At 37.1% G+C, this 25,517-nt stretch overlaps 1 pseudogene; it reads left to right on the plus strand.

Moving 5' to 3' along the window:
• The first annotated feature begins 7,710 nt into the window (after nt 1-7,710).
• The window catches only part of LOC129892946 (receptor-like protein EIX1), a 72,701-nt pseudogene continuing 54,894 nt past the window's right edge, over nt 7,711-25,517 (plus strand).

The following is a 25,517-nucleotide window of genomic DNA, read 5'->3' on the forward strand; positions in this document are numbered from 1 at the left end:
ATCAGCTGAAGCTTCTACTAAAACTCTGAGTCAGGCTGAGAAAGATGTCAAACAACTACTTCAAGGGTGCACATTCACAAAGGAACAATATGAACAGATACTCAAGATGATGAATCAACAGCCAGGAGCTACTGCATCTGCTACTACATCTGACTGTAATAAGGCAAATAATGCAGGTAAAGCCTTGTTTGTAACTGAAAATAGTGATGTGTGGATTGTGGGTACAGGTGCAACAAATCACATGGTATCTAAGTTAGATATGTTACAAAAAAAATCTGTCCTCAAGCTTGACACACCCAAGGATGTATGTTTACTAAATGGTGGTACTACACAAGTTACTCATATTGGCTCTTGTAATCTATCAGCTAGAAGTATGATCACTAATGTGTTCCATATACCTGAGTTCAAGTATAACTTAATGTCTGTCAGCAAAATAACAAGGGAGTTAGGCTACTCAGTCTCCTTCTTCCCTAATTTTTGTATTTTCCAAGAGCTTTACACTGGGAAGGTGAAGGAAGTTGGTAAGGAAAAAGGAGGACTATACCTGTTGTGGAGACATTTAACTCAAGGTAGTGTCAATAATGTCAAGGAATCTGCTAATGCTGTTGATACAATTCCTTCAAATGGTAAGGAGTCAGACATGGAGCTATGGCATCAAAGGCTTGGACATCCCTCTTCTACAATACTCTCAAAGATGTTTGCTGACAATAAAATCACTATGTGTAAAGTGTCTAACTGTTTAGTTTGCCCATTTGCAAAACAAACTAGACCTATATTTCCTTCTAGCAGCATTAAAAGCAGTAGATGCTTTGACTTGATACATGTTGATCTCTTGGGACCCTATAATACAACTACGTTTGATGGCAATAAATACTTTCTTACAATTGTGGATGATTTTTCAAGAATGACCTGGTTATTTCTACTTAAACTTAAGTCAGATGTTTCTGTATCTCTTCAAATGTTTTTGCAATATGCAAAAACATAATTTGATAGGGTTGTGAAGATGGTCAGATCTGATAATGGTACAGAATTTGTTAATTCTGTGTGCTGCAAATTGTTCAAAGAATGGGGCATTATTCATCAAAGGTCTTGCCCTTATACCCTTCAGCAGAATGGTGTTGCTGAGAGGAAACATAGACACCTGCTGGAAGTGACAAGAGCCCTGAGATTTCAAGCCAAAATACCTATCAAATTTTGGGGCCACTGTGTTTTAGCTGCAACCTATCTCATCAACAGACTCCCTAGCAGTGTAATTGGGTTTCAAACTCCCTATGAAAGACTATATGGCATCAAACCAGGGCTATCTCACTTAAGGACTCTTGGATGTCTTTCCTTTGCTAAAAACCTTGCTGAGCATGACAAACTTATGCCCAGGTCAAGGTTAGCAGCTCACATGGGCTACTCTGAAGTAAACAAGGGATATATTTTGTTTGACTTACTTAACAAATCATTCTTTATCAGTAGAGATGTTATTTTCAGGGAGGATATCTTCCCATTTGTCAATAAAGCTGATGCTGATTCACAACAGCTATTTGTAGACAGTTTATAAGAAGCAGATATGACCATTCCAGGTTTATCTACTATAGCTCCCATATCTTCTAACAATATTGATCAGATTCCAAGCCTTGATATAGGATGTGAGCATACTACTGTGGAGCATTCTGAGGATCAAATACATATTGCAGATGGGGAATCAAGCCTTGCTGAGGATCCTAGTGCTCCTAGAAGATCTGTAAGATCTAAGCACCCTCCAACATGGCTGAGGGACTTTGTTTCCCTAAACATAACCAGTGATGTTCAATATCCTTTATCCAACTATGTGAACTATTCTCATCTATCTCCCACATATCAGCATTATATTGCTGCTACTTCTACTATAATAGAACCTACCAGCTATGCAGATGCCATCAAGGATTCAAGATGGGTTGATGCTATGCAAGCAGAGATTTAAGCATTAGAAAACAATAATACATGGGAGATCACTACCTTACCTGCAGGTAAAAGACCTATTGGCTGTAGGTGGGTTTATAAAATCAAATACAAGTCCACAGGTGAAGTAGAAAGATTCAAGGCCAGGTTAGTTGCCAAATGATACAGTCAACAAGAAGGTATTGACTACAAAGAGACATTTTCTCCAGTTGTGAAGATGGTCACAGTAAGATCTATTCTAGCTCTTGCTGCCTCCAACCAGTGGCACATCCATCAAATGGATGTGTTCAATGCATTTCTTCATGGGGACCTTGATGCTGAAATCTATATGCACCTTCCTCAGGGGTTTGTCAGTCAAGGGGAGAAGGTATGTAGACTGACAAAGTCCTTATATGGACTTAAGTAAGCCCCAAGATAGTGGAATCATAAGCTCACTGAGGTCCTTATCTCCCTTAAATTTAAACAGAGCCAAAATGACCACTCACTATTCATCAGTAAATCAGAAACAGGAATTATACTTATACTTGTGTATGTGGATGACATACTGATCACTGGAAGCTTATTGAAGTTAATAGAAGACACAAATGAGGCTCTACAAAAGGCCTTCAAGATGAAAGACCTAGGGGAGCTTAAATATTTTCTGGGAATTGAGTTTACAAGATCCACAGAAGGGATACTAATGCATCAAAGGAAATATGCCCTTGAGATTATAGAAGAAGTTAGAATGGGAGCAGCTAAACCAGCAGGAACACCTATAGATGTTAATGTCAAACTAACATCAAGAGAGTATGATCAACATGTGAAGAGAAGGCAAGAAGCAGATGATGATCCTCTAATAGACCAGGTCAGTTATCCGAAACTCATAGGGAAACTATTATATCTCAATATGACAAGACCAGATATTACTTTCAGCACTTAGACACTAAGTCAGTTCCTGAGTCAACCAAAAAAATCCCACGTGGAAGCTGCACTAAGAGTGGTAAGGTACTTGAAGAAGTAACCTGGACAAGGAATACTACTGTCCAGCAACCCAGACCATAAGATTACTGCTTTTTGTGATGCTGATTGGGCCTCCTGCCTACTCACCAGGAAATCTGTAACAGGGTTCATGATTGTGATTGGAAAATCCTTGGTTTCATGGAAAGCCAAGAAGCAAACAACAGTATCAAAGAGTTCAGCTGAGGCTGAATATAGGAGCATGGCCTCCACTGTATCAGAATTGGTATGGATGCTTGGAATGCTGAAAGAAGTAGGAGCTGAAATTGAGCTGCCAGTACAAGTTTACAGTGACAATAAGGCTGCAATCCAAATTGCAGCAAATCCAGTCTATCACGAAAGAACAAAACACATCGAAATAAATTGTCACTTCATTAGAGAGAGGCTACAACAAGGTTTGATCAAGGTGGACTATATATCTACTCAAGAACAACCTGCAGATATACTAACTAAAGGACTGTCCAGGATGCAGCATGAACATCTTCTATCCAAGCTAGGAGTTTTGAACATATTTGCACCTCCTAGCTTGAAGGGGAGTATTGTGAGAAGTTAAATAGTTGGAGGGTAGAATTATCATTCTACCAGAAATTAGTTAGTGGAACTAACAAGTTGTTAAATCTGTTAGTGTAACTAATTTCAGTTAACAAGTATAACATAGTGTATATATATACACTAATTGTAATTAGAAGATGCAGCTGAAAATAAAATATCTTCTCCTCTCTCACTTTACTCTTTCAGTTTCTGCTCCTTCTCTCTTCTCCTTCATCTTCATCTTCATCTCTTTTTCTTTCTTTCTTCAATATGTACAGCTCATGTTTTTCTTCAGTTTCTTTGATTTCCAGCTAATCAGAGACCCACCAAGGGTAATATAGTATCTATTGATAGAGCAGCGAGTATCCGGGCAAGACCCCCAATCGGAGTCACAATAAGCCAATAGTTCAAGAGAAGGATTGGTGGAAAAGAATAGACCCTGTGTTGGAGCTAGTCTAAGATACCTAATAACTCGCAAAGCAGCCAAAAAATGAGGCAATCGTGGCTGCTGCATAAATTGACTGAGATGTTGCACCGTGAACGAGAGATCAGGACGAGTGTGAGTTAGGAAATTCAATTTTCCTAACAATCGTCGATAAACAGTTGGTTCGAGAAGCAAATCACCCTCATCCGAATTCAGCTTGATGGTAGGATCCAAAGGGGAATTTGCAGTAGCTGAAGTTTGTGAGTCAAATTCACTCAATAGTTCCAAAGTAAATTTCTTTTGACTCAGGATGATCCCCTGTTTTTCTCTGATGACTTCCATCCCTAGAAAATAGTGAACTGCCCCCAAATCTTTGACCTTGAATTCATTATCTAAAAACTGTTTGAGATCATTCAACTCACTAGGATTGTTACCCGTTATTAGAATATCATCAACATACACAGCCACAATTGATATGAGATCCCTCTCTTTTTTATAAAATAAAGAGTAATCATTTAAAGAAGAAACATACCCTTTAAAATTGAGCGCAACTGTTAGTCTGGAATACCATTGTCTGGATGCCTGTTTCAAACCGTAAATAGATTTTTTCAGTTTGCAAACTTGATTAGGAGAAGAGGGTTGCATCCCTGGAGGAAACTTTATGTAGACTTCTTCTAACAATTCTCCATGGAGAAAATCGTTGTTTACATCCAACTGAAGAATTTCCCAATTTCTCTTTACTGCAACAGCAAAAAAGGGATCTGATAGTAGTCATTTTAACAACGGGAGAAAAAGTTTCATTATAGTCAATTCCCTCCCTTTGAGTATCCCCTCGAATCACAAGTCTAGCTTTGAGTCTCTCAATACTCCCATCAGATTTATGTTTAACTTTGTATACCCATTTGCATGGTAATGCCTTGTGACCTGTTGGGAGTTCCATAACTTCCCAAGTCTGATTAGATATCAAAGCTTCAAATTCAGTCAGCATCGCCTGCTGCCAGCCAGCATGTAGTGAGGCCTGGGCATAACTGATTGGTTCTGTGACAGAGGAGATGGAGTTTAACAAGTTCTGATTGGAAATAGAAAGGGCTGAAAAAGGTAGAATAGATGGCTGAACAAGTAAAATAAAACAAGAAGAAGTGAGTTGTGTGAAGCATATTGCATTACACACATAATCACTGAGATAAGAAGGCTTTGTAATTACTCTTCCAGATTTGGTAGCAGGAACTATAGTGGTAGTAATAGTAGGTGCGAGTAAAGGAGTATGAGGAATAAGAGCAGAAGAAGTGATAGGAGAGTGAGGATCCATTGTGTTTGAAGATGGAGTAGAAAATTGTTCTGATGTTTGAGGAGATGGACATTCATCTGTCCAAACATTATGATAAAAAAAACAATCAGAATGTAAAAAATCAGAATTGATGTAATCCTGATCTTGAGGATAAATAGGACGAGGGGGAATAGGAGTAGAGAAAGGGAAGATAGATTCATGAAAATGACATTTCTAGAAAAAATAATTTTTCTAGTGTGAAGATCCATGACTTTGTATCCTTTTTTCCCATAGGATATCCAAGAAAGATAGCTTTAATAGCTCTAGGTTCCAATTTATTCCTGTGAGCTGATAATGTCGAAACAAAACATAAACACCCAAAAGTCCTTAAAAAAGTATAAGAAGGTTTCATTTTATGAAGAACTTCATATGGGGTTTTAAAATGCAAGACACTGGAAGGGAATCTGTTGATCAAGCTTGTAGCAGTAAGGACGCAATCTCCCCAAAAGATAACAGGAACTTTGGACTGATGCATAAGGGCTCTACATGTTTCAAGAAGATGCCTATGTTTTCTTTCTACAATCCCATTCTGTTGGGGTGTTTCTACACAAGAAGTTTGGTGTAGAATTCCTTGAGTTTTGAAGAAATCGGAGGTTAGAAGACTAGTTCCCAATTCTAAAGCATTATCAGATTTAACGACTTTAACTTTGGTATTAAATTGTCTTTCTACCATATGAAGAAAAGATTTAAGAGCAAAGAAGGCATTACTCTTGTTAGATAGCAAATAAGTCCAAGTACCTCTACTAAAATCATCTACAATGGTTAAACAATACTTAAAACCATCATAGGTAGGAGTTTTGTAAGGTCCCCAAATGTCAATGTGAACTAAATCAAATATGGACTTTGACTTAGTTGAACTTGAAAGAAAAGGTAATTTACTTTGTCTTGCCAAGGGACAAATATTACAAGGAAGAGTAGAATGAGCTTGTAAATTAGAGGAAATAAACTGAATTCTTTTCATTGATGAATAAGGTAAGTGACCCAATCTCTTGTGCCACAAAGTTACATCATTCCTATCTATTACAGAATTTGAAGAAATAGAGGAAGCAACATTCTGACTAAAAACTGAAACTGGAGTACTAAGGCACCAGCCTTGATCCCTCTTAGACTTACATGAAGGAGATTTGAGGAGATAGATCCCATTATGACAATTACCAAGAACCTGAGGCCTCTTCATTGAAGGGGCCTGCAAGAAACAAGCAGCGGAAGAAAAAATTAGATGACAATTATACTGAGTGCAAACTCTTGTGACAGAAAGGAGATTATAATTGAAATCTGGAACAAAGAGAACATTTTTTAGCACTAGATTAGGTAAACCTCTTACAGTCCCTTTGTGTGTTACTGTTACCTTGTGAGAATTTGGTAGATTAACAGTTAGAGGTTTAGGGAAAGGAGTGAGATCAGAAAAAATAGAAACATCAAAAGCCATATGTTGAGTAGCTCCTGAGTCTATTATCCAGGAATTGAACTTTATATGAGTAAAACAAGAGAGGAGGTTATGAATAGAATTAGTTATACCAGAACATACTACATTGTTGACAGCAGCTTCTGCTTCTGAGATTGAAGGTCCTGATTGTCCAACTTTGACCTGTTGGAGAAGATGAATAATTTGACTGAACTGTTCCTGTGAGAATTGTTGATTGTTTCCCTTACTGTCGCTATGGTGATTTTCCTCTGCTAGGACTGCATTACTGTATGCTTCTCCTTGGCTTGTTCCATCTTCTTTGATCTAGTGAATTTGAAATCTGCAGGAAATCCCACGATTCTATAACACTTGTCTATAGTATGTCCAGGTTTCCTGCAGTGTGAGCAGATCAGAGTGTTCTTTCTTCCATCAGTTTTTCCTTTTCCTTTGTAATCATAGTTTCCATCTCTCTGAACAGTTTGATTTACAACAGCAAAGGAAGATTCTCCAGGGTACTGATGGGTCACATAAACTTCCCTTTGTTTCTCATCCTGAATTAGCAGAGAATAAGCCACATTGACACTAGGCAAAGGAGTGATCATGAGGATGTTTCCCCTAGTAGAGGCATAAGCTTCATTTAAACCCATAAGAAAGTGAATAAGTCTCTCATCTTGCAAAGACTTAGTGAGTTTATCTTTTCCACCACAGTTGCAATTACAACCACACCTTATATTTTCATTTAGAGTGTCTAGTTCATCCCATATTCTCTTTATTTTTGTAAAATAACCAGCTTTATCACTTGTACCCTGAACTAAATCATTCAGGTAAAGTTTTGCTCCATTTGGTTGTCCAAACCTATCTTCTAGGTCTGTCCAGAGGTTCCTTGCAGTAAATTTAACGGTAATTTAGTCATATATTATAATATACATATACACATGTATACATATACATATGTATAGATGAATGACCTTGAAAGTTGTCTAGGACAATATGCATGCAATAACCAGTCAATAGTAATGATATTTATGGAAATTCAAATTTAGTTGAATAAGCTAAAGATTTTAAAAGTAACAGACTCGTAGCTTCAAGCAAAGAACAATGGAAAAAAGAAAATATCCAAGATTAGCTCAACTCCTTGTTACTTTGTCTTTACTTTTCCTAGAGACATCTTTTGGATCAACTTCAAGAGAAGTAAACAAGATTCTGTGTTTAGAAAGGGAAAGAGATGTTTTTCATCATTTGTCTACATGGGGTGATGAAGAAGATAAAAAAGAATGTTGCAAATGGAAGGGCATTGAATGTGACAAAAGAACAGGTCATGTTATTAATTGTTCTTGATCTACACAATGAGTTTCTTTGTTCTTCCGATGGTTGTATTACTTCAGGATTGACAGGAAAACTTAGCTCTTCTCTACTTGAGTTGGAGTATTTGAATTTCTTGGACCTCAGCGTGAATGATTTTGAAAGAAATGAAATACCAAGATTCATAGGCTCTCTTAAGAGACTAGAGTACTTGAACCTCTCAGATTGTTCTTTTTCTGGTGTAATTCCAATACCGTTTCAGAATCTAACTTCCTTAAGGACTCTTGATCTTAGAGACAATGATCTTACTGTAAAGGAGCTTCAATGTCTTTCTTGTATGTCTTCTCTAGAGTTTTTGTGTCTGAGTACGAGCGAATTCCAAGTAAACAATTGGTTTTAAGAGATAACTAAGGTCCCTTTATTGAAAGAACTAGACTTGAGTAGTTGTGGACTATCTATGTTGGTTCAATCTCAAGCTGATTTAGCCAATTCCTCTTTCATCTCTCTTTCTGTTCTTCATTTATGTTGTAATGAGTTTTCTTCTTCATCTGAATATAGCTGGTTATTCAATTTTAGCACAAGCCTAACTAGTATTGACCTCTCTTATAATCAACTCATCGGTCAAATTGATGATCACTTTGGGAGCTTGATGTATCTTGAACATCTAGATTTTGCTGATCAGTTTGATATTGAAGGTGGGTTTCCTAGTTCTTTTGGGAATTTAACACGTTTACGTCATCTGGACATGTCCAACACTGGGACATACCAATGGCTTCCTGATTTGTTTTACAGGCTATCAGGCAGTAGGAAATCACTTGAGGTTTTGGGGTTGAACGACAGCTCGTTGTTTGGTTCAATTGTTAATGTCGCAACATTTTCATCCGTGAAGAAATTATACCTACAGAATAATGTGTTGAATGGTTTTTTCATGGAAAGACCGGGAAGAGTGTCTGGCCTTGAATATCTGAATTTGTCTGATAACCAAACAAAAGGGGCATTACCTGATTTAGCATTGTTTCCATCATTGAGAGAGTTTCATCTTGGCTCTAATCAATTTCAAGGGAGGATACCACAAAGTATTGGAAAACTTTCACCACTTAGAATTTTGGATGTCTCGTCCAATAAACTGGAAGGATTACCAGAAAGTGTGGGGAAACTATCGAACCTGGAAAGTTTTGACGCCTTTTATAATGTCATGAAGGGTACAATCACTGAGTCCCACCTTTCAAATCTCTCCAGTTTAGTGGATTTGGACTTGCCATTCAACTCATTGACTCTGAAGATGAGTTTTGATTGGTTTCCTTCTTTTCAGCTGCAAGTTATAAGCCTTCCATCTTGCAATTTGGGACCTTCTTTCCCAAAATGGCTTCAAAATCAAAACAACTATACTGTTCTTAATATCTCTCTTGCAAGTATTTCGGACACACTTCCAAGATATTTCTCTGGTTTTCCCCGATCTAAAGATTTTGAATCTCTCAAACAACCAAATCAGTGGAAGAGTGTCTGACTTAATAGCGAATACATATGATTACATGGTTATAGATTTAAGCTCTAACAACTTCTCAGGACCTTTGCCACTAGTTCCTGCCAATGTCCAAATATTTTACCTGCATAAAAATACAGTTTCTCGGATCTATCTCTTCTATTTGTCAAAGTTACTCAATCACCACTTCTCTTGACTTGTCACACAACCAATTCTCAGGAGAACTTCCAGATTGTTGGATGAATATGACTAATCTAGCTGCTCTTAATCTAGCCTATAACAATTTTTCTAGAAAAGTTCCACCTTCATTTGGCTCCTTGACAAGTTTAGAGGCTGTATACATACGATAGAATAGTTTTAGTGGAATGTTGCCTTCTTTCTCACAATGTCAGCAGTTGAAAATCTTGGATCTTGGTGGAAATAAGTTGGTAGGAAGAATCCCAGCATGGACAAGGACTGATCTACTCAATTTGCGGATTTTAAGCCTGTGGTTCAATAGATTCTATGGCAACATACCTTCAATTATCTGTCAGCTTCAATCTCTTCAGATACTGGACCTTTCAGGAAATGGCTTATCGGTGGATACTCCACAATGCTTCTACAATTCCACCTTATTGTATCATGATGATAGTTCTGGTGAGCCGATGGAATTTATGGTCCAAGGTTTCTATGGTAGATATCCTCGTTATTACTCATACATTGGTGACCTATTGATTCAATGGAAAAACCTTTATTATATCTGAAGACTATTGATCTTTCAAGTAATGAATTGGTTAGAGGCGTTCCTGAAGAAATCCCCGAGATGAGAGGATTGAAATCTTTGAACCTTTCAAGAAATGATCTGAATGGAAGTATCACTGAAGGAATTCGTCAAATGAAGATGTTGGAGTCTCTTGACTCGTCAAGAAACCAACTTTCTGGTGTGATCCCTCCGGGCCTTGCTAATTTGACTTTTCTTAGTGTGTTGTACTTGTCGAACAACCACTTATCCGGGAATTAAGCACTCAATTGCAAAGTTTTGATAGATCATCTTACAGTGACAATGCTCAACTTTGCGGTCCTCCTCTTCAAGAGTGTCCTGGATATGTTCCTCCTAGCCCCGTATTGATCATGGAAGCAACACCTATCCACAAGAACATGATGATGATGAAGAGTTCGCATCTCTGGAGTTTTATATATCAATGGTGCTAGGTTTCTTTGTCGCATTTTGGGGAATCTTGGGTTGTTTAATTGTCAACCATTCTTGGAGGAATGCCTACTTCACATTCTTAACGGACATGATGAGTTGGCTTCATTTGACATCAATACTTTTCTTTGCAAGACTGAAGGGAAAGCTGAGGGCCTGATAACAGTAAAGTTTCTGTGTATGCTTACTTTTAAGGGTAAACTTGTCTTTTTCCTCCCCTTATAGTTCCTTCTCTCTTGTGGTTTCTATGTGTAACTCTTCTCTACAAGTAATAAGCATATTCTCTTTGTCATTCCTTTGAATTCTAATGTTTCATCCAATCTTATGAATGAAGACATGCAGAAGTTTCAGAATTTACAAAGAGAGAATGCTATGATAAGTATATAATGAAAAGACATTTAACTTTCCTTTCATCGATCATGTCATTATGGGATATATTACTATGTCAGGTCATTAAGGGCTATATTTCGAATGACGACAATTTTTCTTGCAAATTTGGATCACTATGGCAGGCTAACTATATTCAGATGCCCCAAGTGTTGGAAATACTGGTTTTGATTATGACAAAGTGAACCAGGTTCAGGAAAAGACTCGCTACAGAATGTGAACGTAAATCTGGTAACCAGGTCCATCAGTGGGAAAAAGAAGAAAACCTTATTTAAGTCCACAGACTCCTAACTAAGGAAACCAAGGATATTGGCCAAGATTAGCTCTGAGAATAGGACTCTTCAAAGATGGGACTATCTAAGGTTCGATGTAATCCTAGAAGAGCAGCTTTTGCAACCCTAATACGAAGCAAAGGCGAATCATTGGTAAAGAAAGAAGAACTTAGAGTTAGATTTTCTTTCAGTCGTGTTTTCTGTTCTGCTTAGAATCATTGAAGATTTGGAATAGTATTTTAGGAATTGGGGTGTTTGAGGAAAAATATTGTGTATTGTATGGTGTAAGAATTTTCTTATAGTGAATATTTTTCTGGGTGATCTGTGGTTTTTTCCGCATTGAATTTCCACGTTATATCTTGTGTTATTTTTATTCTCTTTAATTTCTTTGTTATTTTCTGCTTGAAGGCGGTCCGGAAGGGACGAAAATTAGTCGATGTGCTTTTTTCCCAATATTTCACACATTCATAATTTTAATGATAAATCTACAAAAAAGGTAGGGTACGGAGTTGAGGTACTATGAAAAGGTAGGATAAACTATGAAATATAATTATTAAATAACAAAATAAAAACAAGATGAGAAGAAAATATCAAGATAACGACGCAATCACATCAAATCGGTTGTTGCATAAAATGGGTCTTTTCGTCGTTACTTAACAATGAATTTAAACGATACGATAAATTAAAATTTAATTAACAATCAAAATAAATATTGTATTTAAACTAATAATTCAATATAATATAACGGGTAACAGCCATCCAAACAAGCTGTTATTATTATGTTCAAGGGATTTAAAATCTATTTATATACATAAAAGTTAAAAAAAATACATTATATATATGATGTTAGTTTTTGCCGAGGAGATTTGGGTAGACCGCTCGAGACTCCTTAGATCGCCCCACTAGTAGCCCTTTTCTCATTTTTGGTGTTCTTATAGTGTTTTTTTTTCTATATAAGTCTTATTTGACTCCATCTCCATGTACTTTTCTTTTGATTCATTTTCTAGTCAAACTGGGGTCATTTGTTTTATTGTCCAACTTAAGTTGTTAGTATAACTAGAAAAAAGTGATTAAAATGATTTGAGGGGTATATTTTTCTTTAGCTACTTAATCTCATGATATTAAATTCTATGTATTAGCAATACCACCACATGGAAGGTATTAGTTATACATCTATAATACCATGTAGGTTGTATAATGTTGTGTCCAAACGCACACACAAGTGCACGCGATCTCAAAAGTAATATTATGACCCTTTTTAAGAGCCGGATATCGAACCCACAGGGAAATGCAATTAGGCGTAGTCAGCTTTTCGATGAATCAAATTATTCATGTGTGTTTCAAAGAGTTGAGTTCATTAATATCTACAAAATAATTATTTCAAAAACAATGTGAGAACTTGATTTAATGGTATTGGGTAAAATTTATCAATTTAAAGAAGAGTCCTTGGGTTGTAGCATTTATAGATTTCCAGTTTATATCCTTTACTGTGGTCTCCAATGGGTTTTCGATTACTGATTTACAGGGTTGATTTTACAATTATGGTCTTCCAACCTCTAATTGCCTACTCTTGTTGACAACTTAGCTACATCGTTGAGCGGGGATAAGCATGAACCAACAAAAATGCATTATTACTCTCATCCTGTTTAGTAATCAAATAAGGTGTATAGATATGTGTCACATCCATTCTATACATAAATCATCCTAGACAATTCTAGGACAAGCATGCTCCTTATATTCTAATGTTCTATCCCCTTTTCATCTTCCGGGTTCCGGGTTGACAACAAATTTGTTCTAATGGTGATCAAGCATTAAAACAATAAAAACAAAACTACAAGACTAATCATATGTAAAAACCCATTTTCAACCAAAGCAAGCAAGATTTAAACCTTCATCTTATGGCTACAAACCAAGAACAAGGGAATTTAGCCACTCATAGTTTGTGACATACTTACATGAATCATTTTTAACATAAAGCTTGAATTCAAAATGAAAAGAAAGGAGAAAATATCACCAATGATAGGGTTTCCTTCGTCCTCTCCAGCTCTCCTCCGATAATCTGAAGTGTTCCTTAATAAAATATGTAAATGTGCTATTTATAGCACTAAAAACGTAGAATTAAAGCAAACGCACTGAAGTCCGCAATGCGGACTTGCTTCTTTTCAGTACAAAATTTTAATTCCCACGTTGGCTAAAAATTTCTCTTATATAGAGCCAGGTACGCGACGCGGATCTGGCGCGGACCTTATATTCTCGATGAATAATTTTCAAGTATGAATTTGTTCTATACATGGATGCGGACCTGACGCGCACTACACTGGTTCGAGAAATAAATTTCGAAACTTGGTATTAAATCTCATGGTCCAAATGCGCGACGCAGGCCTACTTTTTTGAAGTGTATTTTCTTCACCTTTTGTTCCCAACTTCTTCTTTGATCTCCACTTTCAATCCAATCATGCTTTGAATGTCCAATCTTACTCAATTAATCCTGAAAATATCTAATCATGCTGATTGGTTATAATAATACAAAATATGAAAAATATAAACTAAATTCTAGGAATTTATTCTCAACTTGACTAATGATTTATGGGTTTTAGGTGCTATTGGGCACATAAATGTACCCAAGATCACCACCCCACACTTATAACTTTGTTAGTCCTCGAACAAACTCCTGTTTTTATTCCTAAAGTAACAAAGGCACGATATACAAAGCAATTCTTCCAAACCACCATGATTTTACACGTAGCCTATTTTACTCACACGTGTATAAGTTTTGTTTAAGCAACTGACTAATTCAACACCTCATAAACTCAAAAGTTAACTCTGTAATGAAGCAGCTCACATGGCTTGTTATATTAGAATTCATTCAGGTTTATCATTTCTTCATTAAACATGTGCCCTCACCAAGAAGGAATTACCCATACCCTCACAGTTATATTGATGGGTATTTATGCAAAATTTTGCTCACTCTCTCAAATGAAATCACATGTTGCTCAAGATGAACCATAGGCTTGCCCTTAGTGTATTAAGCAACTCTATTAAGGTAGCTAAGACTTAAGGTTCACTTAGGACTTTTTTAGGTTGTAATGTGGGCTAGGGGATGGGTAGGTAGAATTCTGTACATGTATGGTAACTCGATTCTCAAGCGCTTTCAACACATTACATTCTTTAATTCTTATTCAAGCACCTAATTACCTTATTCTCACCACTTTGTTATTCTATTACCTCAACCTTTCACTTCATTTATCTGTGTAGAGAAATTCTTCTTTTCTTTACTAGTTTTAACCATAATGTAGTTGACCTTCTTTTCATTTCCCACAGGTTTGTTTTTTCTAACACAAGATGTTATTTCAATTAATCGCATCCTTGTTTTTATTTTAGTAACCCAAGGTCGTTAACCTCCCATTTCTCCACTTTATCTTTTCCAAAGCGCTTGAATTCTTGGATCAAAATTATGGTCTCAGAAAAAAATAGAAATAGGTTTCAAACTAGGTTGTCAAAGAATCAAGTCGAAGGCTCAAAAGGGCTAACTAAGGATTTACATTCAGGTGGGTACACACATGATTTTAAAATGAGGTTACCAAAGAACTGCCTAGATCCTTTCCCTAAAGTCTAAACTTCCTTTATTTTCACTACTCATACATACAAGGCAAGTTCTAGCAATCAAAAGCAACCAGGATTATACAATAAGCCTTACACATATTGCACATGTTTAATTTCAAGATGACAATATTCTTCAGAAATTCTAATCACAATCACAGGAATTTAACCTTATTAAAAAGCTAACAATAGGGTTTTAGGTGTCTCAATTTCATCAATTTTCTCATGTTTCTGCTACCTGTGCAATCCGATAGTTTGGCAAAACACTTTATATACATTACAAATATCTAAAAAGAGATTTTTTATACGGTTCAAAGGGACTATCCATGGCCAAAGAACCGAAAACAAATGCCATGAAACCCAAAATAAAAAAAACAAAAAAATTAAAATGACATTCACATTTAAGATAAACCTAAAATATTAATCAAGACAAAAATAACAAGTACCTGTCAAAATAATCACACATAAATCTACCACATTTATCAATCCAGTTAAACAAAACATTAGAACTCTAGCATCAACTTAATCAATAAAAACAAACAAAACAAAATAAATAGATATCCAAACTCCACCCCATACTTAGAGTTGGGCACTATCCTCAGAGCTCAAGGTAGTAGACTTCCTTGTTTACCCATCCATCTGACCACCAATATCTTCATCTTCCACCGCTAGAGGGTCAAACTCTGTGGCCTCCAGATCTGACTCCAAGTCTGAGTTGGTCCTCCTCTTGTCCTCATCTGTGGGGATTTTGTTTTTGGTTGGATCATAAAAATCAGGTTCCAGTCCAAGGACAACCATATCATGCTCGTTTATAGGGTATTGCCTCTCAACCTCACAGAGTTCCTTTTCAGTTGAAGCTTTTCCTCCTGTGCGGTGTCGAAGCATTTCCAACCCAAACATGCAGGCTGTGATCATGTCATTGCGTCTTGCGTGCTCTTGAGGCCTGGAATCAAATTGTGCATTACAATTTTCACCCATACACGCGCTTCTTTGTTAAGATATGCATATGGGAATATGCTGTGGTAGCCACGCAGACCGTGACGTACCCACTTTGTAGTAGATCTAGGCCCACATAAAGTGTGTCGGACATCTCTGTACGGCGGTCGAATGTTTAAATTTGTCCAAGTTATGGTCGGCATCTCCGGAGTACCCAATATTTCATTGATTGCCATTGGGGATAAAGGAAAATCAACTCCTCGGACTATTATGTAATACGTCCGCTCATTCAGTTTGTAGTTGGCATAGAATTCTTGTACTATGTGCAAATTGCACGACTTTGGGTCAGAAAACAGGAAATGCATATTCATCTTTTATATTCTCCGCATAATATGAGGGTAGTCTCTGATCAATTTCTCCTTGTCAATTGGTATGTCGGAGAGATATCGCGACTCAACGTGTCGCTTATACCTGTTTTTCCACTTGAGTGTACTGGTTTTATGCCATATCCATAGGATTGACCCCGAGGCATGGGTGGGGTTGGTGGTATAGAGGGCTATCTCTTTTTCTGCTCCCTGGGACTGCCAGTTCCTTCCCTGGCCTTCTGCTAGACTACATTTTTACTGCAATTAATCCAAACAACAACAATATATAAGAACCTAAATAAGCATTAGAACTTAGTGCCCGTACCCCACACTTACACATTTCATTAGCATGCAAATGATATAAAGGTACTCAGACTTCCCTTCATTTGATTACTGTGCACATATATGCTAACAACCTAACCCACACTTCACAACAGTCCACATGGTGAATCTCATTCTATATGAGTTCCAAAATAGTCCCCTTCATCTAGCATATCTTTAAAACAGAAAAAATCTACCTATATAATTCAATATTACAAACTATTTCAACCCAAACTTTACAACACTACTACAACACCCTAACTGAACTCGTAAATAATCTTAAAATCAACCCAACATATTATTCAAAGTTAAGCATAAATGGGCATATAATTTCATCTTTACTACAAACATGTTTTCAAACCATGATTTGAAACAATATAAACTTCCCCTACCTTTGTTCCACAAATCAAACTTAACTTCAACTCATTACTTTATGCATGTTTACTCAAGTATTCAACACACAATATCCATAACAATTACAAAACCCAATTTCTTCTAATCACCAAAAATAGGGTTAAAGTTCAAAGACATAACCCTTAATCAATTAACCACATCAAGCAAATCTTTTAGCAATTTTACATACCCATGAGCATTTCAATTCAAGAGTAATGAAAATCAATTATATTGAGCCAAAACTTGAGGCCCAAGAACATACTTATGTAGATTTCAACCATTCATATCATAAAGTTAGTTCAAGAACACATACATTGTCGGTGATAAAGTGTAAATTCAACAAATATTTGCTTGGATTTAAAGAGGGCGACACGGATTTGCCTTAGAAAGAAGAGTATTGAGAATTGACAAGAGAGGAAACTATTTAAGTTTTGAGAAAAAATGGGGTCTTTTCAGTGTTTTAAAACTGAAAACGTCGGGTTGGCCCATTAAAAATGGGTTAAACACGTCTTTTTAATGAAAAGTTCTCAAAAATTCTCCCAGGTTTGCGATGCTGACTTGTCGCGGACCTTACTATTTTAGCGTCAAAAATTTCCAGTTGTATTTTGTGCTGAAATGAGCCAGGTCCGCATCGCAGACCTGGCGCGGACTTTACTTTTGATTTTTTCACAAACAAATGGATAAAAACATTCTTGGAAAAATTTGAACTGAGATGGAAAACATCCGTGATGCGGATTTATCGCGGACCTCATTATTTTGTGACCTAAAATTTCAAATTTCATTTTTGTATTGAAATTAACCAGGTCCGCAACTGGCGCGCACCTTACTTGAAACTTATTTTCATACAAAATATGATTGAAAACATACTTGGAAAAGTTTTTGCACTGAAATGTACCAGGTTCGCGATGCGGACTTGACGCGGACCTTACTTGTTGGGCTTCATCCAAGTTCTCTTTTATTTTCTTTTATTTTATAAATTCACTTATACACTGAAACAAAATGAAATGTTAGCAATACAAAGAAAATAAATTATAATTTCTAATTAAAAATACATAATACTTCACGGGTTGCCTCTTGCGTAGCGCCTAATTTATTGTCGCGGCATGACCCAACTCTTGCTTCACTCATTTTCCAATTCGATGGATTCCTCCTCACGGTCAACATTATTTCTAAAGTATTGCTTGACTCTTTGCCCATTTACCAAAAATGTAGACGTTTTCATTATATTCCACAATTCCACAGCTTTATGCGACGTCATATGCACCACTTCAAAAGGTCCACTCCATTAGACCGCAACTTTCCTGGAAAGATCTTGAGCCTAGAGTTGAGAAGGAGTACCTTTTGCCCTGGTACAAAATTTTGAGAGACAATATGCTTGTCATGCCACCGCTTTGTTTTCTCTTTATACAACTTAACATTTTCATAGGCATGTAGCCTAAACTCTTCCAACTCGTTCAATTGATCCAACCTCTTCCGTCTTGCTAACTCTGGATTCAGATTATGCTTCTTGATTGCCCAGTAGGCTTGATGCTCTAGCTCCACTAGTAGGTGACACGCTTTACCAAATACCATCTGATAAGGGGATGTCCCAATAGGGGTTTTATAAGCAGTTCTATATGCCCATAATGCCTCATCTAACATTTCTGCCCAATCCTTCTGTTGCACATTGACAGTCTTTTACAAAATTTGCTTCACCTCCCTATTGGAGACTTCCACCTGTCCACTGATTTGTGGATGATAAGTTGTGGCTACCTTATGGTTCACCCCATATTTAGCCAAGAGGTTCTTCACTATTTGATTGATCAAGTGTGATCCTCCATTACTGATAATCGACTTGGGAGTTTAAAAATGAGTGAAGATGTACTTCTTAAGGAACTTGCTTACCACCTTTGAGTCATTCGTGGGAAGGGCTTCTGCTTCAATCCATTTAGATATAATCCACTGCCACTAATTTATATTAATTCCTACAAGATGATGGAAATGGACCCATGAAGTCCATTCCCCATACATCAAAGATTTCAACTTCTAGAATGTTTTTTAAAGGCATTTCATGTCTCCGTGATATCGTGCCCATTCTTTGACACTGATAACAGTTCTTTACATACCCTGCAATATTTTTGAACAAAGTAGGCCAAAAGAAACTTGATTGGAGCACCTTATGGGCAGTACGCTCTCCTCTATGATGGTCGTCATATGATGATGAATGACAACTATCCAATACTTGGTGCACCTCCACTTTTGGCATACAACTCCTAACCATTCGGTCAACACCTTGCTTGAATATATAAGGTTCGTCCCAAATGTAGAACTTGACATTATGTATAAGCTTTTTCTTTTGCTGAGAAGTAGCTTCAGGAGGAAACACTCCATTAACAATGTAGTTCACCATGAGAGTTCTTGTACATCTATTACCAACAGTTTCTCATCTAGAAACTCTTCCTTTATCGACTTCTGCTCACCTACATAGGATGATCCTCTAATCTTGATAGGTGGTCTTCTATTTAATTTTCGCATACCCTCCTATATTTGATTTCAATATCGAACTCTTGTAGCAACAAAATCTATCTTATGAGCCTTGGCTTAACATCTTTCTTGTTGAATATGTACCTAAGAGCTGCATGACTAGTATAAACAATCACTTTTGTACCTACCAGGTAAGAGCAAAATTTATCAAACGCATAAATCAATACCAACATTTCCTTCTCTGTGACCATATAGTTGGCTTGAGCAGAGTCAAGAGTCTTGCTGGCATAATAAATAGAGTAAAAGATTTTCTCCTTCCTTTGTCCCAGAACTGCTCCCACTATTGTGTCGTTTGCGTCGTATATCAGCATAAAAGGTATCTCCTAGTTAGGAGCTATCAGGATGGGGGCTTCAATCAGATTCCTTTTCAAGAGTTCAAAGGCCTGCAAACATTTATCATCAAAAATAAATTTTACCTCATTTTCAAGCAAATTGCACATGGGTCTAGTGATCTTTGAAAAATCTTTGATGAATCATTGATAGAATTCGTTATGACCTAGAAAATTGCAGACTCCTTTCACTGAAATTGGTGGTGGAAGCTTCTCAATCACTTTAATATTAGCTTTGTCCACCTCCAAACCATCTTTTGACACTTTATGCCCCAACATAATATCCTCTTTTACCAGGAAATGACATTTCTCCCAATTTAAGATGAGATTTGTTTCTTCACACCTTGCTAGTACTTTCTCTAGATTTTGCAAACAGACATTAAAAGACTCTCCAAAAACTTAAAAGTCATACATAAAAATCTCTACAAACTCTTCCACCATATCATGAAATATAGCAATCATGCACCTCTGAAAAATGGCAGAAGCATTGTAAAGACCAAATGACATACGCTTAAATGCATATGTCCCATACAGACATGTGAATGTTGTCTTTTCCTGGTCCTCCAGTGCAATGGTAATTTGGTTGTAACCTGAATACCCCTCCAAGAAACAATAGTACTCTTGGCCTGCTAACTTGTCAAGCATTTGGTCAATAAATGGTACAGGGTAGTGATATTTTCTCGTGGCATTATTCAACTTTTTGTAGTCCATGCATATGCGCCACCCAGTTACTGTTCTTGTGGGGATCAACTCATTCTTCTCATAGTCACCACAATCATTCCCCCTTTTTTTTGGTACACACTGAACTGGGCTTACCCACTTGTTGTTAGAGATTGGGTATGTTATGCCTACATCTAGGCACTTAATTATCTCTTTCTTCATAACCTTTTTCATGATGGGGTTCAACCGGCATTATGGTTGCGCACTAGCCTTATGTCCTTCTTCCGTGAAAATTCTATGCATGCATAAAGTGGGGCTGATACCGTGAAGATCAGCTATTTGCCATCCAATTGCCTTCTTGTGCCTTTTCAATACCTCAAGTGCTGCCGTGACCTGAACATCAGACAAAGCAGATGAAAGAATTACAGGTAAGGTATTATTCACTCCAAGAAAAACATACTTGAGATGTGCTAGAAATTGCTTCAACTCTAAGTTAGGCGCTTCTTCTAGAGATGGCTTAGGTGAATGACCCAATTCTCTATTCAAAAGTTCCACATTCTTTTTCCACATGCTGGCATTTGGCATATCAAGGACACTAGCTAACTCTTTATCTTTCATATCCTCTTTAATATCTTGACCTATCATGACTCTTTCCATAGGATCATTTGCTAAAATGTATTGAGCTGAGACTTCCTCATCGATGATGGTTATATCGGACAACTCTTCATAAACTACAGGTAACTTCAGTGCATGATATACATCGAACATCTCCACTTTGCCATGTGGTCTAATAGTTAATCTACCTGCAGCCATATCAATAAGTGCACCATCTGTTGCCAAGAACAGGCGCCCTAAGATAAAAGGAACATCGAGGTCAGGCTCAAAATCTAATACAACAAAATCAATAGGAAAGATGAGGGATCCCACTTGAACTAACATATCTTCAATGATACCATCAAGTCTAGCTACAGAACGATCAGTTAATTACAATAAAATGGTGGTTGACTTAAGTTCTCCCAAACCTAATTTCTTAAGCATAAATCTAGGCATCAAGTTTATACTAGCACCTAGATCAAAAAGACCTCTTACGTTACTGTACTTACCAATAGTTACCTTTACCATGAAACTACCTGGAGCTTTTTGTTTAGTTGGAAGCTTAATTTTATTCAAGATTCTTTAACTACACTCTTTATTGAGTGCCACTGTTTCAAATTTAGCTAACTTGCTCTTGTTGGCCACAATATCTTTGAAAAACTTGGTGTATTTTGGGATTTCCTGCAAAACATCAATCAAAGGTAAATTAATTTGCACTTGTTTTAGCAAGTCTATGAACTTTACAAAGCATTCCTCTTCTTTCTTCTTCTTAAACTTTTGTGGGAAAGGAGGAGGAGGTTTTGTTTTTGGTTCCTCGACTGCTTTTGATCCGCTGGATTCACCTTCTTCCCCAATTTGCTCTTTACCTTTCACCTCTGTCAGTTTAACTTTGGGAGCCAATTCAGCTAGGGGGAGTCCACTACGAGTACTTATAACATTCACTTGTTTGGGATTTAGGTCAGTGTTACCTGATAAACCCCCTTATTGGCGAGAACCTTGTGCACTTGCTAATTGTCCAAGCCATTTTTTTGAATTTTTAGTGGCTAACTGATTCTGACAAACATCCGCAACCAACTTAGCTTGGTCCATCATGATTTGGTTCACTATGTCCTCTACACTCATGCTTCCTGATTTTCTTGAGCTTTGATTATCTTGATTTTGTTTATTGTACCATTAAGCTTGATTGTTGTACTGTTGCCCACCTCCTTATGGTCTGTATTGAGTCTGCCCTTGCTGTTGGTTTTGCTGATTTCCACTCCATGAGAAGTTAGGATGATTTCTCCAATTTGGGTTGTAAGTGTTACCATAATTAAGGTTGCCATCACCTCTAGGTGCATTACCCATAAAATTTACTGACTCTGGATTAGCTCCACAATATTCGGCCACATATTCACTACTTCCACATACCTCACACCACATGTGTTGTTGTTGAACTATGCTCACTGAAGCTTGCTACTGTCCTTTTGCTAAAGTATTGAAATACTTTGTCATCATATTCTATAATTTGTGCTGTCAATGCAGTTACCACATCAACTTCTAACATGCCTGCTTATTTTTGAACCACAAGTCTAGAATTTCCTCCATTCCACTTAGGGTTTCCCTGAGAGATGCAATTAAGCAACGTATATAGCTCATCATAGGTTTCTTCCAATGCCTGTCCACCTGTAGCAGAATCAAGAAGAATTTTGGTATTGGGTTCCAACCCTTATATGAAGGTATAGACTAACACCTTATTATCTATATGATGGTGAATACAACTAATGAGTAATGATTTAAACCTATCCCAAGATTGGTACAAATTTTCTCTAGATTTTTGCTTAAAGCTCAAAATTCCATCCCTCAACTTAGCTGTCTTTCCCAAAGGAAAGAACCTGATAAGAAATTTATGAGCTAAATTGTTTCATGAAGTGATTGAGTTTGGTGGTTTCGACTTCAACCACCTCTTAGATTCCCCCAACAAAGAAAAGGGAAATAATGTTAACCTCACATAGTCAGGAGATACCCTATTAGGTGTATAAATATTGCTAATCTCCAAGAAGTTCTGGATGTGAACTTGAGGATCTTCATGAGGCAAGCTTGTAAACTGCCATTAGAGTGCAACAATTGCACCATGTTCTATTTCAATTCAAATCTTTCTCTAGCTGGTGGTTTTTGAATGCTGGAAGTGACATTTGCTATGACTGGAATTGCCACATCACTACTGTCCTGGCTGCCATCTCCATAGGGATCTCTATTGGTACTTCGTTAGTATCACCCAGATTTAACTGTGGTACAGGAAATAGAGCAACTGCTCTCCTTCTTTGCTGAAGTAGAAATCTTTTAGGCTCAGTTAACGGCTCTACAATGTTGCCACTTCTGTCTAGTGTGCCTTTTTGAGTTCTCCTGCAAGAAATACAGCTAAGATAAAATTATTAACACCAACATAAATAAAGAAACTTCGCAAAGAAAACTATTGCCAAATTAAACAATGTTCCTAGGTAATGGAGCCAAAAATGTTTTGTGTCCAAACACACATGTAAGTGTACGCGGTCTCGAAAGTAATATTATGACCCTTTTTAAGAGACGGATTTTGAACCCACAAGGAAATGCAATTAGGCGTAGTCAGCTTTTCGATGAATCAAATTATTCATGTATGTTTCAAAGAATTGAGTTCATTAATATCTACAAAATGATTATTTCAAAAACAATGTGAGAACTTGATTTAATGGTATTGGGTAAAATTTATCAATTTAAAGAAGAGTCCTTGGGTTGTAGCATTTATATATTTCCAGTTTATATCCTTTACTATGGTCTCCAATGGGTTTTCGATTACTAATTTACAGGGTTGATTTTACAATTATGGTCTTCCAACCTCTAATTGCCTACTCTTGTTGACAACTTAGCTACATCGTTGAGCGGGGATAAGTATGAACCAACAAAAATGCATTATTACTCTCATCCTGTTTAGTAATCAAATAAGGTGTATAGATATGTATCACATCCATTCTATACATAAATCATCCTAGACAATTCTAGGACAAGCATGCTCCTTATATTCTAATGTTCTATCCCCTTTTCGTCTTCCGAGTTCCGAGTGGACAACAAATTTGTTCTAATGGTGATCAAGCATTAAAATAATAAAAACAAAAATACAAGACTAATCATATGTAAAAACCTATTTTCAACTAAAGCAAGCAAGATTTAAACCTTCATCTTATGGTTACAACCCAAGAATAAGGGTATTACACCCCACACTTCTAAACTCGAAATATCTCTTAAGCTTCCTAGAAGTTATCATATGAGCCAGATAATCTACGACACTATCAAAAAACTCTAAGGAAGGGAGAGAGTGATACCCCATAGTAGGGAAGGTTGGAAATAGGTTCATGAAAAGTCGGAAGGAGTTAGATGCCAAGTAATGAGTTGTAGGACTTGACTTATGTGTGTAAGCTATCACTTCAGAGGTATTACATACTTAAGCTACTTGAGTACACGCCGAGCTTACGTAGCAAGAATTACATAGGCCCTTAAAGTAAGACGAGATTACGAAACTATGAAGAAGAAGTAAGAAAGCGATGCACCTACTTGAACTAAGTAGGTGATGCACCTACTTGAAACATGGAAGCACGTAAGAGGTACACATGGCAGCACATGAGAGGTACACATGGCAGCACATAGGAGTGACACGTGGCAGCGAGAGGGGGCGACACATGGCAGTAAGAGAAGGCGACATATGGCAGAAAGGGAAGGTGACATATGGCAGTAGGTGATACACCTACTTAGGGTCAAGTAGGTGACCCACCTGCTTGGGGGTGGGCCCCACCCCGCCACGTGGCAGCCTTGGAGTGGTTGCATGGTTGTGTTGGCCCAATAAGGGCTGGACACTTGTCACCCTTAGGGGCTTCCATGTGTGACCTCCTAAAGGCATGTATATACATGTGTCTTGATGTTTAATTATTCATAACCAGCCCTGCAACTTAGAGAAAAATAAGAGAGAGTTGAGAGGAAACGTTGAAAGCTAGAGAAAAACTAGCTATGACTTTGGCCAAGTTTAAGGTAAGTCCTAACTTTTGTTCCGTGAATTAATTATTTAAGGTATTCTATGGTGATATAGTGGTTTTTAATAACGTAAAATTTCATTTTGGGGCAGAAAGGAAGAGATACAAATAGTCCGCTAAGTTTCAGCATATTAAGAGAACTTCCGCGATAAGTTTTAGTAAATTTTAGCAAGGTATAACTTGGTTCTCTTCTCCCATGTTTTGGTAAGGGTTTGGAAATTTTATGAGGGTGTTAATGATGTAAATTTATGGTTTGGAGCAGCAACCAACGTCTAGCAAGCAGCCACGACATTTCAGCCGCAACTAGAGAACTTCCGAGGCAAATTTTGGCAAGCTTTGGCCAATTTCGGATAAGGTAAGGTTTATCCTTTCAATTTGGAATTTATGGGGTGGTTATGGAGTGTATTATATGCCTTGTATGTGGATGTAAGTATAAATATTTCATAGGGATGCTTAACATTCAAAACAAACTAAATTGGAGTCGCTATAGTTAAATTGTAGTCGAAGCAAGGTGTTG

This window comes from Solanum dulcamara, chromosome 6, assembly GCF_947179165.1.
Source record: "Solanum dulcamara chromosome 6, daSolDulc1.2, whole genome shotgun sequence".
Classification (NCBI taxonomy): Eukaryota; Viridiplantae; Streptophyta; class Magnoliopsida; order Solanales; family Solanaceae; genus Solanum; species Solanum dulcamara.